The sequence below is a fragment of the Spermophilus citellus genome, assembly GCF_964194105.1.
Source record: "Spermophilus citellus genome assembly, chromosome: 1".
NCBI classification, from domain to species: domain Eukaryota; kingdom Metazoa; phylum Chordata; class Mammalia; order Rodentia; family Sciuridae; genus Spermophilus; species Spermophilus citellus.
Window position 1 is genome coordinate 225,569,860 of NC_138182.1, and position 14,292 is coordinate 225,584,151.

The 14,292-nt window shown below is 55.0% G+C and overlaps 1 protein-coding gene across 5 annotated transcripts in view; it reads left to right on the top strand.

Annotated features, from left to right (window-relative positions):
- Window positions 1-14,292, top strand: part of NAIP (NLR family apoptosis inhibitory protein) — an 83,021-nt gene that overhangs the window by 29,893 nt on the left and 38,836 nt on the right. For 3 of the 5 annotated variants that reach the window (XM_081267854.1, XM_081267855.1, XM_081267856.1), the window contains exon 3: window positions 11,402-11,447. The exons of 1 other annotated variant lie outside the window; for it this stretch is intronic. The gene's annotated coding sequence lies outside the window, so the exon portion shown is untranslated. Of the gene's footprint in view, window positions 1-3,899; window positions 4,122-11,401; window positions 11,448-14,292 lie in introns of those variants that run through there. One more of the 5 variants, XR_014018972.1, reaches the window with a different exon arrangement.

The window sequence follows — 14,292 nt, forward strand, 5'->3', positions numbered from 1 at the left end:
TACATCCTCAGCCCTTTTTATTTTGTATTTTGAGACAGAGTCTCACTAAATGAGTTAGGGCCTTGATAATCTGCTGAGGCTGGCCTCAAACTTGCTATCCTTCTGGCTCAGCCTCCTTAGTTGCTAGTATTACAGTTATGTGCCACCTTGCCTGGTTTGTAACCCATGATTCAAAACATGGTACTTGAGGGGTGCCTTATGGGAAATAGAGCCCTGCCCCTCGCCTGGGCCCTTTGCTCTCCCTGGGCCCTTGGTCCTGCACCTGGAACCCTGACACCCGGCAGTAGCCATGGGCCCGGAGCCTAGCTCCACCCTGCCAGATCCCCTACCTTCCCTCCCCAGCCTGGTCCACTTTCCCGAGTGCCCTGCCCCAGCCCTGGCCCTTGACTCTGCATTTCCTGGCCTGGCTCCTTGCTTGAGCCTCCCTCAGGTAGCCCTTCTTGCTCCATGTGAGTCCCTGGGTGTTGACTGAGGGTCCCTCACTGAGGCCTCTTCCCTGCTCCCCTTGGCTTCCCTGTACTTCAGTGCCTTAGTGCAGCCCCGCCTTCCCGGCCCCGCCCTTCCCTTCTCTCCCCTGGCTTGGGCCCTCCTCTGGGTCCCTCACTTGGGCTCATTCCTGAGGTCCTGGCCCCCACCCCACCTGCATCCTTTTTCCTGCCCTTCAGGCTGTGCCCTCCTTAGGCCCGCCTATCGTCATCCCTATCCCTGCCAGGCTCCTTTTCGGGATCCCCTTCCCAGGATGCTCACAGGGGCCAGGGGACTGGACCTGGTCTCTTGGCCCTGGGGGCTCCCTTTGGGAAAACGTAGCCCTGCCCCTTGCCTGGGCCCTTTGGCCTCCCTCAGCCCGGGGCCTGTTCCCAGACCCTGACACCAGGCAGTGGACCTGGGCCTTGAGGCTTCCTCCTCCTGCACCAGCCGCTCCCCTTTCTCCCCTCCCAGCCCTGTCCCCCTTTACATGCACCACACCCCAGCACTCGCAGTTGACTCTCCATTCCTGGGCCTGGCTCCTATTGAGCCCCTGGCCGCCTTTCTCAAGGACCCTGTCCCTGTCTCTTGATTTCAGGCCCCTTTTTCCGGCCCCCTCCTGTGCCTCCCCTTTGTTCCCCTTGTGCTGTGGTATCCTGGCACTGCCCGCACCCTCCTCCTTTTCAGCTTCTCCCTAGCTTGGGCTCCTCCAATTGGTCTGCCTCCCATCCACACAGTCAACCCTGCCCCCTGCTTTAGGACGCAGGTTATCACCACACATTTCCCTCCTTTGACCCTCCTTTGGTTTAGATCCCTCTCTGAGGATCTCCTCACCTGGGGCAGATGTGTGGAATTGGCTGGCCTTTGCGCCCTAAAGGCTCCCTATGGGAAACACAGCCCTGCCCCTCACCTGTGCCTTCTTCCCTGCCCGAACCCTGACACCTAGCAGTGGACAAGGACCTGGCACCATCCTTGGCCTGTGCGATTTTCTCTCCTAACCTCTCGCCTTGCAAGCTTCCCCTACCCAAACCCAGCCCTCCCCAACCCTGACCCTTTGTGGTCAAGTCCTGGGCCTTGCTCCTCTCCTGGGCCCCTGAAGGCATTCATCCTCCCGCGTGGTGTTGTGTGGCCTCACGTGGCATCGCTCCGTGTCAGATCAGACCTGGGGGGCCACTTGCTTGGTCCTGGTCTTGAGCTCCCCTCAGTGTCCCTTGTATTGCATGCCAGCTTTCTACTTATCCTCGCGCCGCCCATTCCTCCCCTTCCCCCCTTACCTCTTGTTCAGTCTCACTGCTCCTCCGAGGTAGGGTGGGTCACTTGCTTGGGACCTGGCTCTCGCCCCTCTCCGCACCCACTGCGACGCTGCGCCGATTTCTCCCGTTCCCTCCTCCTGGCCCCAGACCCTTGCCAGGACCACTTTTCCAGGTCCCTGGCCCATGATTCTCATCTGGACCAGAGTGCCTCATGGGAAACAGAGCCCTGCCCCTCGCTTGGGCCCCTTGCTCTCCCTTGGTCCTTGGAACCCTGGAACCTGTACCGGGAACACTGACACCTGGCAGTGGCCCTGGGCCTCAATCCTGCCTCCACCCTCCCAGATACCCTGCCTTCCCTCCCCAGCCCAGTCCAGTGTCCTGAGCCGGGCCCTTGGCTCTACATTATCTGGTCTGGCTCCCCTCTTGAGACTCTGGTGGCCCTTGTTGCCCAGCACGTCCCTGGAGTTGACTGCAGGGTCCCTTGCTTGGTCTGCTTCCCTGCGCCCCTCCGTTTCCCTGCACTGCAGTCCACTAGTGCCGCCCGACTGCCCAGCTCTGCTCTTCTCTGCTCTCCCCTGGAATGGGCCCTCCTCTAGGTCTGTAGCCTGGGCTCCTTGCTGGTGTCCCGGCCTCCACTCCACCAGCACCTCTCCTTCAGTTCTTCACGCTGTGCCCTCCTTTGGCCCTCCTTTTGTTTCTGTACCTGCCAGGCCCCCTTTCCTGATCCCTTTCCCAGGATGCTCACCCAGGCCAGGAGAGTTGACCTGGCCTCTTGGCCCTTCTGGCTCCCTCAGAAAAAAATATAGCCCTGCCCCTTGCCTGGGCCCTTTGGCCTCCCTCAGCCCAAGTCTTGCTCTCCAACCCTGACACCTGCAGTGGACCTGGGCTTTGAGCTTTCCTCCCCCTGTAACACCTGCTCCCCTCTCTCCCCTCCGTCCCCTCCCCAGCCCTGCAGGGGCCCTGGCACTTGGCTCTCCATTCCTGGGCCTGGCTCCTTGCTTGAGCCCCGGCCGCCATTCTCAAGGACCCCGTCCCGTCCCTGTCTCTTCATTTCAGGCACCTTGCTCGTGCACCCTCCTGTGCCTCCCCCTGTTCCCCTTGTTCTGTGGTATCCTGTGCCAGGACCCTCCACTCCCCCTCCTTCTCCCCAGCCTGGGCTCCTCCAATGTGTCCAGGCTCCCCACCCACACAGCCACTCCTGCCCCTGCTTCTGGGCACAGGGTATCCCAACCCAGTGCCCTTCTTTGGTCCTCCTTAGGTCCCAGTCCTTCTCTGAGGACCTACTCACCTGGGGCAGAGGAGTGGAATTGGCTGGCCTCTGTACCCTTTGGGCTCCCTATGGGAAACAGAGCCCTGCTCCTCGCCTGGGCCCCCTTCCCTGCCTGAACCCTGACACTGAGCAGTGGATGTGGGCCTTATGCTGACCTTGGCTTTTGCGATCCCCCCCTTCCCTCCCCTGCCCTCTCGCCTTGCATGCTGCCCCTACCCCAACCCAGCCCTCCCGAACCCTGATCCTTTGCGTTCCAGTCCCTGGTCCTGGCTGCTTGCCTCCGCCCCTGAGCACGTTGTCTTGTCAAGTGATGTCGCGTGGAATAGCGTGGCATTTCTTCCTCTCAGGTCTGACCTGGGGGCTCTTCAGTGCCCCTTGCGCCTCCCTCTGTCTCTTGCTCCTCGCAGCCACTTTCTCCCCTTCCCCTCCTACTTTCCCCTGGTGCTCACATGTCTCTTGCTCTTGGGTTCCTCTTCCTCGGTTGGTTGGGTCGGTCCCTTGCCTGAGCTCCTGGCTTGGGTCCTGGCTCTCACTCCTCTCAGCACCCACCATGAGGCTCCACCGTGCCCTCCCGTCACCGTCCTCCTGGCCCCCTTCCATTGTCAAGCCTCCTTTGCCCTGGCCCTGGATTCTCACCTGGGCCAGGTCGCCTTGTGGGAAACAGAGCCCTGCCCACGTGCTCCCCTTTCTCTTCTTTCTCCCCTCCCCAGCCCTGTCCGTTTTCATGGGGCCCTGGCTCGGGCCCTGGCACATGGCTTTCCATTCCTGGGCCTGGCTCCTTGCTTGAACCCCTGGCTACCCTTCTCTGGGACCTTGTCCCTGTCCCTTGAGTTAAGACCCCTTTATGGGGCCCCCTCCTGTGTATTCCCTCTGTTCTCCTTGTACTAAAGTGGCACCCCCTTTCTCCACAGAAAAGTCTTAACTGGGCTTCTCCAGAAATCTTCACCATGGCTGATTTTAGGACTGTCAGCAAGAGTCTCTGCAAAAGAGTTCAATGTAGATAAACTTCCTATTTTCACATCGCCTTGCTTTACTTTGCCACTGGCCGAGAAGATACCAGCACTCCAGGTGCTGGACACCCCTTACTAGTTTTTCAAAAACATACCCAGTATAGTACTTGGTAGAAATGTGCAAAGAAGGCCTCTGGCCTTGAGCTGGGCTTCACAGAGATGTCTATGTTTTTAAGATAAGTTACCAACTGGGCTCCATGGTATCAACTGGCAGGGGGAGGAAAGAAATGGGAGAAGAAGCTCTCCCCTTCTCAGGTGTTGTCCTTGAAGAGTTAACTTGCCCAAAACAATGAAAGAAAAAGCTACTTTTATTTGAACTTCTGCAGGCTGTGAACTTCTGAGCCCCTTCCCTTACATGCTGGGAATAAAATTCTGAAACTGCCTGAACTCGAGGTTCAGGGGATTGATTGATTACAGCAAAAGCTGTGCCCTCTGAGCCTGGTTGCAACCAAATAAAACCGTATCCTGCTATCTTTGGTGCTTTGTCTCGCTTGTCTCTACAACAGTACTGTGGTATCCCAGCACTGCTGGACCCTCCCCTCACCCTGCTTCTCCCTAGCCTGGGCTTCTCCTATGGGTCCTGGCTCCCCACAACTGTCCCCCAATTCTGGACACAAGGTATCACCTTTGGCCCTCCTTTGGTCCCTGGTATGTCTCTGAGGATCTATTCACCTGGGGCAGAGGAGTGAAATGGGCTGGCCTCTGCGTCCTGAAGGCTCCCTATGAGAAAAATAGCCCTGCCCCTCGCCTGGGCCCCCTTCGCCGCCTGAATCTTGACACCTGGCAGTGGACATAGGACTAGCGCCGACCTTGCCCTGGGCGACCTCCTCTCTTCCCTCCCCTGCCCTTTCGCCTTGCATGCTGCCCCTACCCCAACCCTCCTAACCCTGACAATAGGTGCTTAAGTCCCTGGGCCTGGCCTCTCACCTGAGCCCCTGACAGTGTTCCTGGTGTTTCTTGGCTTCACCTGGTGTCTCTTGGTGTAGGGTCTGACCTGGGAGTCCCTTGGTTGGGCCCCCTAGTGTGCTCCCCTCCTTTCCCTTTGCACCAACCTCTGTCTCCTCATCCTAGCATTGCCCCTTCCTCTCCTTCCCCTAGCTCTATCCCTTGGAGGCCGGGCCTCCTGCCCCTTAGGTTCCTAATCCTCTTCTGGTCAGGTCGTTCCCTCACCTGGGCTCCTTGCTTGGGTCCTGGCTCTTGCACCTGTACCCACCCACTGCGAAACCGTGCCATGCACTGCCGTTGCCGTCCTCCTGGTCCTTATCTCTTGCCAGGCTCCCTTGGCCTGGTTCCTGAACCTTGAGTCTCATCTGGGCCAGGAGCCTTATGGAAACAGAGCCCTACCCCTCACCTGGGCCCCTTGGTCTCTTCCTGCACCTGGAAGTCTGACACCTAGCAGTGCCGCTGGCACTCCAACATGCCTCTCCCCTGCTGGATCACCTGCCTTCCTTCCTCAGCCCTGTCCACTGTCCTGAAGCCCCTGCCCCAGCCCTTTCCCTTGGCTCTCCATTCCCTGGCCTGGCTTCTCACTTGAGCCTGTGGTGGCCCTTCTTGCTCTGTGCATCCCTGGTCTTGCACTGCAGGCCCCTCGTTTGGGCTGCTTCCCTGCTCCCATTGGCTTCCCTGCGCTGCAGAACTCTAGTGCTGCTCTTCTGCCTGGCCCTGCCCTACCCTGCTCTCCCCTGGCCTGGGCTCTCCTCTAGTTCTCTAGTCTGGGCTCCTTGCTGGTGTCCTGGCCCCCACCTCACCAACACCAGTCCTCGGGCTCTTCACCCTGTGCCTTTCTTCAGCCCTCCCATCATCCCTGTCCCTTTCCCTGATCCCTTTCCCAGGATTCTCATCAGGGCCAGGGGACTGGACCTGGCCTTTTGGCCCTGTGGGCTCCCTATGGGAAAATGTAGCCCTGCCCCTTGCCTGGGCCCTTTGGCCTTTCTCAGCCTGGGGCCTGCTCCCAGACTCTGACACCCAGCCATGGACCTGGGCCTTCAGCCCTGCATTCCTTGGGCCACATGCTCCCCTTTCTCCCCTCCCTTCCCTTCACAGCCCGGACACTTTTCATGCAACCCTGGCCAGGGCCAAGGCACTTGGCACTCCATTCCTGGGCCTGGTTCCTTGCTGGAGCCCCCGGCCGCCCTTCTCCAGCCTGTCCCTATCCCGTGATTTCAGGCTCCATTTTCGAGCCCCCTTCTCTGCCTCCCCTCTGTTCCTTCCTTTTGTGCTGTGGTATCCTGGCACTGCCCAACCCTCCCCTCCCCCTGCTTCTCCCTAGCCTGGGCTCCTCAAATGAGTCCTGGCTCCCCACAACCACCCCCCAATTCCAGAAGCCAGGGATACCCTCACAGTGCCCTCCTTTGGCCCTCCTTTGGTCCCGGTCTCTCTCTGAGGATCTCCTCACCTGAGGCAGAGGAGTAGAATTGGCTGGCCTCTGCACCCTGAAGGCTCCCTATGGGAAACAGCCCTGCCACACTCCTGGGTCCTCTTCTCTACTGGAACCTTAACCCCTGGCAGTGGATTTGGGCCTAGGACTGAACTTGCCCTGCACAATATTCGCCCTTCCCTCCTCTGCCCTCTCGCCTTGCATGCTGCCCCTACCCCAACCCAGCCCTCTCTAACCCTGAACCTTCATGCTCCATTCACAGGGCCTGGCCACTCACCTGAGCCCCTGACAGCATTCCTCGTGTCTCGTGGCTTCGCTTGGTATCTCTTGGTATTGGGTCTGACCTGGGGGCCCCTTGCTTGGGCCAACTAGCGCTTTCCCCTCCATGCCCTTTGCGCCCCTCTCTGTCTCCTCATCCTAGCGATGCCCCTTCCTCTCATTCCCCTCACGTTTTCCCCTTGAGCGCAGGACTCCTGCTCCTTGAATCCTCTGTTGGTCAGTATGGCCTCTTGCCTGGGCTCATTGCTTAGGTCCTGGCTCTTGCCTCTCTTTGCACCCACTGAGACCCTGTGCCATGCCCTCCAGGCACCGTCCTCCTGGCCTTTTCCCTTGCCAGGCTGCCTTGGCCTGGTCGCTCGCCCTTGATTATCATCTGGGCCAGAACGCCTTATGGAAAACAGCCCTGCCACTCGGTCCTTGGTCCTACACCCAGAATCCTGAAACCTGGCAGTGGCCCTGATCCTCAAGCTTGCGTCCCCCTTCCTGGATTCGCTGCCTAACCTCCCCAGCCCTGTCCACTGTCCTGAGCCCCCTGCCCCAGCCCCAGCCCTTGGCCTGGCTCCTCGCTTGAGCCTCTGGTGGCCCTTGGTGCTTTGATTGCGGGTCCTGTGCTTGGGCCACTTCCCTGCTCCCCTTGGTTCCCCTGCACTGCAGTCCACTAGTGCTGCCTGCCTGCAGGGCCCCTGCCTTCCCTGCTTTCCCCTTCCTGGACCCTCCTCTAGGTCCCTAGCCTGGGCTCCTTGCTGGGGTCCTGGCCCCCACCCTACCAGCACCCTTCCTCCAGCCATTCCCGCTGTGCACTCCTTTGTCCCTCCTTTCGTCCCTGTCCCTGCCAGGCCCCCTTTCCTGATCCCTTCCCAGGATGCTCACCAGGGCCAGGGGAGTGGACCTGGCCTCTTGGCCCTCCTGGGGAGGGAGGGGAAACAGGAGAAATCATAGCCCAAGGGGAAAACATGGCCTGCTCCTGCCTGGGCACTTTGACCTAGCTCATCCTGGGCCCTGCTTCGCAACCCTGACACCTTGCAGTGGACCTGGGCCTTGAGCCTTCCTCCTCTGCACCACTAGCTCCACTCTCTTTCCTCCCTCTCCTCTTCAACCCTGCTGGGGCACTGGCACTTGGCCTCCATTCCTGGGCCTGGCTTCTTGCTTGAGCCCCTGGCCACACTTCTCAAGGACCCAGTCCCTGTCCCTTGATTTCAGGCCCTTTTTTCCAGCACCCTCCTGTACGTCCCCTCTGTTCCCCTTGTGCTGTGGTATCCTGGTACTGCTGGGACCCTCCATTCCCCTGCTTCTCCCTACATTGGTCTTCTCCAGTGAGTCCTGGCTCCCCACCACCCCCCCCACCTGCGCACACCAAGTATCCCCTCACAGAGCCCTTTTTTGGCCCTCCTTTGCTCCAGGTCTCTCACTGAGGGCCTACTCACCTGAGGCAGAGGAGTGGAATTGGCTGGCCTTTGTACCCTGAATGCTCCCTATGGGAAACACAGCCCTGCCACTGACCTGAGTCCCATTCACTGACTGAACCTTGACGCCTGGCAGTGGACATGGTACTTGGGCCGATCTAGCCCTAAGCAATCCCCTCCCTTCCTTCCCCTGCCCTCTTGCCTTGCATGCTGCCCCTACCCCAACCAAGCCCTCCCTAACACTGACCCTTCGCTCTCCAGTCCTGGGCCTGGCTGCTTGCCTGAACCCCTGTCCACGTTCCTCGTGTCACCTGGTGTTGCGTAGGGTCACTTAGTGTCGAGCCTAAACTGGGGTCTCCTTGCTTGGGCCTCCTATCACGCTGGCTTCGGTGCCCCTTGCACCTCCCTCTGTTTCCGGGTCCTCGCACAGCCCCTTTCTCCCCTTCCCCTCGTGCTTTCCCCGGTGCTCGCTGGTCTCCTGGTCTTGGGATCCCTCATTCTTGGTCGGTCAGATGGTCCCCCCCCACCCCCGATCTCCTGGCTTAAGTCTTGGATCTCACCCCTCTCTGCACCCACCGTGACCCCCGCTCCCCCGCCGTGCCCTCCAGTTTCCCTCCTCTTGGCTCCCTTCCATTGCCAGGCCTCCTTTGCCTGGTCCCCGACCTTGGATTCTCATCCAGGACAGAGTGCCCCTCTGGGAAACAGAGCCCTGCCCCTCTCCTGGGCCCTTTGCTCTCCCTGGGCCCTTGATCCTTTACCCGGAACCCTGACACCTGGCAGTGGTCCTAGGCCTGCAGCCTAGCTCCCTGCAGCCAAATCCCCTGCCTTCCCTCCCCAGCCTTGTCCATTTTCCTAAGCCCCCTGCCCCAGCCCTGCCCCTTGGCTCTAGCGCTGACCTAGCCCTGAGCAATCCCCCCTTTCCTTCCCCTGCCCTCTCCCTTTGTATGCTGCCCCTACCCCAAGTCTGCCCTCCCGAACCCTGAGCCTTTGCACTCCAGTCCCTGGACAGGGCCGCTCACCTGAGCACCTGACTGTGTTCCTCGAGTCACGTGGCATAGTGTGGCGTCCTTCTTGTCGGGTCTGACCTGGGGGCCCCTTGCACGGTCGTCCTAGTGAGCTCCACTCATGCCCCATGTGCCTCCCTCTGTCTCCTGCTCCTAGCGCAGCCCCTTTCTCCTCTTCCCCTCGAGCTTTCCCCTGGCGCTCGCGGGTCTCCTGCTCCTTGGGTTCCTCATCCTCTATCGGTGGGGTGGGTCCCTTGCCTGGGCACCTGGCTTGGGTCCTGGCTCTCGTTCCTCCACGCACCCACCGCCACCCCCCGCCGTGCCTCCCATCGCCCTCCTCCTGGCCCCCTTCTCTTGCCAGGCCTCCTTAGCTCGTTTCCAGTTCTGGATTCTCATGGGGCCAGGGCGCCTTATGGGAAACAGAGCCCTGCCCCTCACCTGGGCCCTTTGCTCTCCCTGGGCCCTTGGTCCTGCACCTAGAACCCTGACACCTGGCAGTGGTCCTGGGTCTGGAGCCTAGCTCTCCGCTGCCAAATCCCCTGCCTTCCCTCACCAGCCTTGTCCACTGTCCTGAGCCCCCTGCCCCAGCACTGGCCCTTGGCTCTCCATTCCCTGGCCTGGCTCCTCGCTTGAGCCTCTGGTGGCCCTTCTTGCTCCATGTGAGTCCCTGGGCTTTGACTGAGGGTCCCTCGCTGAGGCCTCTTCCCTGCTCCCCTTGGCTTCCCTGTACTGCAGTACCCTAGTGCAGCCCTGTCTTCCTAACCCCACTCTTCCCTGCTCTCCCCTGGCTTATGCCCTCCTCTAGGTCCCTTACCTAGGCTCCTTGCTGAGGTCCTGGCCCCCACCCCACCAACACCCGTTTTCCTGCCCTTCAGGCTGTGCCCTCCTTAGGCCCATCCCTATCCCTGCCAGACTCCTTTTCGGGATCCCCTTCCCAGGATGCTCACCAGGGCCAGGAGACTGGACCTGGCCTCTTGTCCCTGTTGGCTCCCTTGAGGAAAACATAGCCCTGGACTGGCCCTTTGGCCTCCCTCAGCCCGGGCCCAGTCCCCCAACCCTGGTACCCGGCAGTGGACCTGGTTCATGAGCCTTCCTCCCTTTGCACCAACTGCTCCCCTTTCTCCCCTCCTTCCCCTCTCCAGCCCTGTCCATTTTCATGTACCACACCCCAGCACTTGCACTTGGCTCTCCATTCCTGGGCCTGGCTCCTTGTTTGAGCTCCTGGCCGCCTTTCTTGAGGACCCTGTCCCTGTCTCTTGATTTCAGGCCCCTTTTTCCGGCCCCCTCCTGTGCCTCTCCTCTGTTCCCCTTGTGCTGTGGTATCCTGGCACTGCCTGGATCCTCCACTCCCCCTGCTTCTCCCTAGCCAGGGCTCCTCCAGAGGGTCCTGGCTTCCCACCAACCACCCCCCACCTCTGCACACCAGTTATCCCCTCACGGTGCCCTGTTTCCGCCCTCCTTTGTTCCAGGTCCCTCTCTGAGGATCTACTCACCTGGGGCAGAGGAGTGGACCTGGCTCGCCTCTGGGCCCTGAATGCTCCTTATGGGAAACAGAGCCCTGCCCCTTGCCTGGGTCCCCTTAGCAACTCAAACCTTGACACCTGGTAATGGAGGTGGGACTTGGGCCTACCTAGCCCTAAGCGATCCCCTCCCTTTCTTCCCCTGCCCTCTCGCCTTGCATGCTGCCCCTACCCCAATCCAGTTCTCCCTAGCCCTGACCCTTTGCTCTCCAGTCCCTGGACCTGGCCGCTAGCCTGAGCTTCTGACTGCATTCCTAGTGTCCCATGGAGTAGCATGGCATTGTTTCCTGTCGGGTGTGACCTGAGGGCCCCTAGGACGCTCCCCTTGGTGCCCCTTACGCCTCCCTCTGTCTCCTGGTCCTCCCACAGCCCCTTTCTTCTGTTCCCCTCGTGCATTCCCCTGGCAATCACAGGTCTCCTGCTCCAGCACAGTGAATATGGAAAGACCACCTAGACACAATATTTTGTAATATTATAACTCCAAGGATAAAAAAGAAGATGCTGAAAGATCCAGAAAGATAGAAACTTGTCACTGTTAATGATTTACACTTGCAGCATAACTATTAACCAAATTGCATATATAGAATAAAAAATTTCCTGTTGTGGGAATTGGTATGTTTTATTATTCCATTTTGGGTCCTGAAAGGGTTAGTTCACTAACCCTGTTGACTCAGTATCTTAGCACATTTACTGGTGACTTTTTTGTGCAATTTGTTTTGAGTTTTAGTTCCTCAAATATTTTTTCACAATTTCCTATTAAAGGACAAACTCAGAGCATTTGTATTTAAGTCGCATGTTTTCTCATTCTCTTTCCAATTAGCTGGCTTTCTCCTTCCATTTGACCCCGACTCCAGATAAATTTCAAGGTAAGTAGGTGATCTCTCTGACAAAGGGACTTTTCTTCCACATTTAAACTTACGACCTCCCTTGTTTCTCTTGTTCTTATTTCTTTCTTCAGAGGAAGGCTGGTATGGAAGAAAAAGGACAGGGGCTAAAGTTACCTAAACTTGAGTTTAAATCCTAGCTCCGTGACCATATTTACTTCAATGGCATTCTTGGTACTTATAGTCAAAGAGCATTGAAAAGGGCCTTGGCAATCATCTCTTCTCCCCAGAAATGATCTCACAGCCAGCAAAATTGACCAAAACTTTGTTGAGTCAATATATTGGTTCTGGATTCTCATGTGGGCCAGAGCGCCTTATGGGAAACAGCTGGTTTGTTGCAGCCCTGTGCTTATTTATCTCCAGGGAGGACAAGAGCTTTGTGGCATTTATTGGCCAAACCTGAATGAAAGAAACTATTTATTAATGTAGTCTTATGCTAGGGTGTGAGTTAGACCAGGGGACAGCCCTGTAGCATCTGGTTTATGTTTCCAAGTCTGGTTATACATCCTAGTTTGGGCCACTTGACTCCAAGGAGTATAAAAGACCCCTTCTTAGATGATTTATAGGTTTGGCTTTGGGTTATGCATCTGTTAATGGAATTTGAAGGCGGTGGATCTAAAACCAAAAGAAATAACTAAATTGATTAAAAAAGAAATCCAGGCACAGAGGAAGTCAGTCAAGGATACTGTATATTAGCTGGCATTGGCAAAAGTGAAAGTAAATTAAAAAAGAGTCCTAGGTTGCCAAACCATGACCACTTCTTTCTGTATAGGAAAGGAACATGAAAGTGGGGAAGATGTTTCTTTTGGTGGGACTATGACCCTCATCTTATAGATGATCACTAAAGTGACTCTATAGGGAAAGGACATCAAGAGACAACTAAAAATATAATTAATTCAAAGAGATAAGTAAACTGTAGATTGTCACAGAGAGCTTCTTAAACTATTGCTAATTTTATTTATTTGTTGTTTGTTTTTTGCTTTGTTTTTCATGATACTGGGGATTAAATATAGGGATGCTCCACCACCCATTTTTATTTTTATTTTTTAAATTTTTTGGGGGGGGTTTACTGGGGATAGAACTCAGGGGCACTCAACCACTGAGACACATCCTCAGCCCTATTTTGTATTTTATTTAGAGACAGGGTCTCACTTAGTTGCTTAGCACCTTGCTTTTTCTGAGGCTGGCTTTGAACTCATGATCCCTCCTGCTCAGCCTCCCAAGCCACTAGGATTACAGGTGTATGCCACCATGCCCAGCTAAAGTATATTTAATACACTAGTGACAAAGGAGCTCTTCCTTTTTTAAAGTACTGTCAAATGTACTTTCACATGAAAGGCATGCTTGGTCTTGATAATGATCTTCAATTTGTTGCAGCTTTTGCAGAAATGTGGGCAAATTCCAAATTGGTTGAGCTGGAAAAAATGGGGTACATAAAACATCATGTAAAGGGAAACTGTCAAACTACACCAAAGGTGAGATTACAGAAATGTTGAGATACAACCAAGCACCTTTGGACTGGTGACATGATGATACAAAGGTAGACTAAATTTTATGCCTTTGACTTAAGTGATGCTGTGATAAGAGGTCCTCTAATTGCTTAGACTATGTGACCTCAATATCAGGAGAACAGTGAAGAAAGGCTGTTGTCTGTTGTCGACCCAGCTCATTTGATGCCAGTTGTGCTGAAATAATAAAAGATGAATAAATCCTCAGGACAAGTGAACTGAATGAATGTTCAGATGGATAATTACAAATGATATGAAAAGGCTGATTGTACCTCACTGGTATACCATGGGCTGACAATATACAAAGCCCTGGATTCAGTCACCATGCTGAAAAACAAAATAGAACTAAGAAATGACATGAAAAAGGAGGAAAGAAATGGAGTTGCTGCTGAAATTTCAACACACCACTCTAAGATGATTCATTATGGTGGTTAGTCTGTCTGCTCCATTAATCCTTAAACTGTGAAAGAATCACCATGGATTTCTAATTTATACTAGCCTTGATGAATTAAAAAAAATTATGATGATACAAAAGTGAAATCTATAGTCCTTTTAAAACAATGTGAGCTCAGTGGTAGAGTGCTGACCTAGCATGTGTGAGGTACTGAGTTCAGTCCTTAGCACCACATAAAAATAAAGGTGTTGTGTCCATCTACAACTAAAACAAACAAACAATGTGATGTGAAGAAGAGGATGGTCAAGGTCTCTTGGTGCTGCCCCCATGGGGGGCCTGATGATGTTTTACATTGTTATGGATAAAATAGCCTGCAGGTGGTAAAAAAAAAAAATTAGTAGTGCATAATGTATTGTCATATCTAAACCTACTGATGAAAAGTTAAAGTACAACTAAATTAATTTTTATGATATGACAATGCAACTATAGGTTTAAGAAAAAAAATGTCTACACAAAATCTTGTACACAAGTGCACACAGTAGCATTCTTCATAATAGCCAAAAATGTAAATAAGCCAAATATTGATAAATGGATAAATAAAATGTGGTATATCCATATAATGGAATATTATTTGACAACAAAGGAAATATGAAATATTATCTATGCTACAACATGGATGAACCTTGAAAACATTATGCTAAGTGAATGCAACCAGACATTAAGGACCACATATTGTACGATTTATATGAAATGTGCAGAATGGTAAATCTAGCAGAGACAGAAAGTAACCTAATGGTTGTCTAGGGCTAGGAGAGTTAGAGAAAAGTGGGAAACAACTGCAAATGGACATTTTTTTTGGGGGGGTGATGAAACTACTTAAAAATCGAGTGTGGTAAGGGTTGCATGAGTCTGAATATGCTAAAAT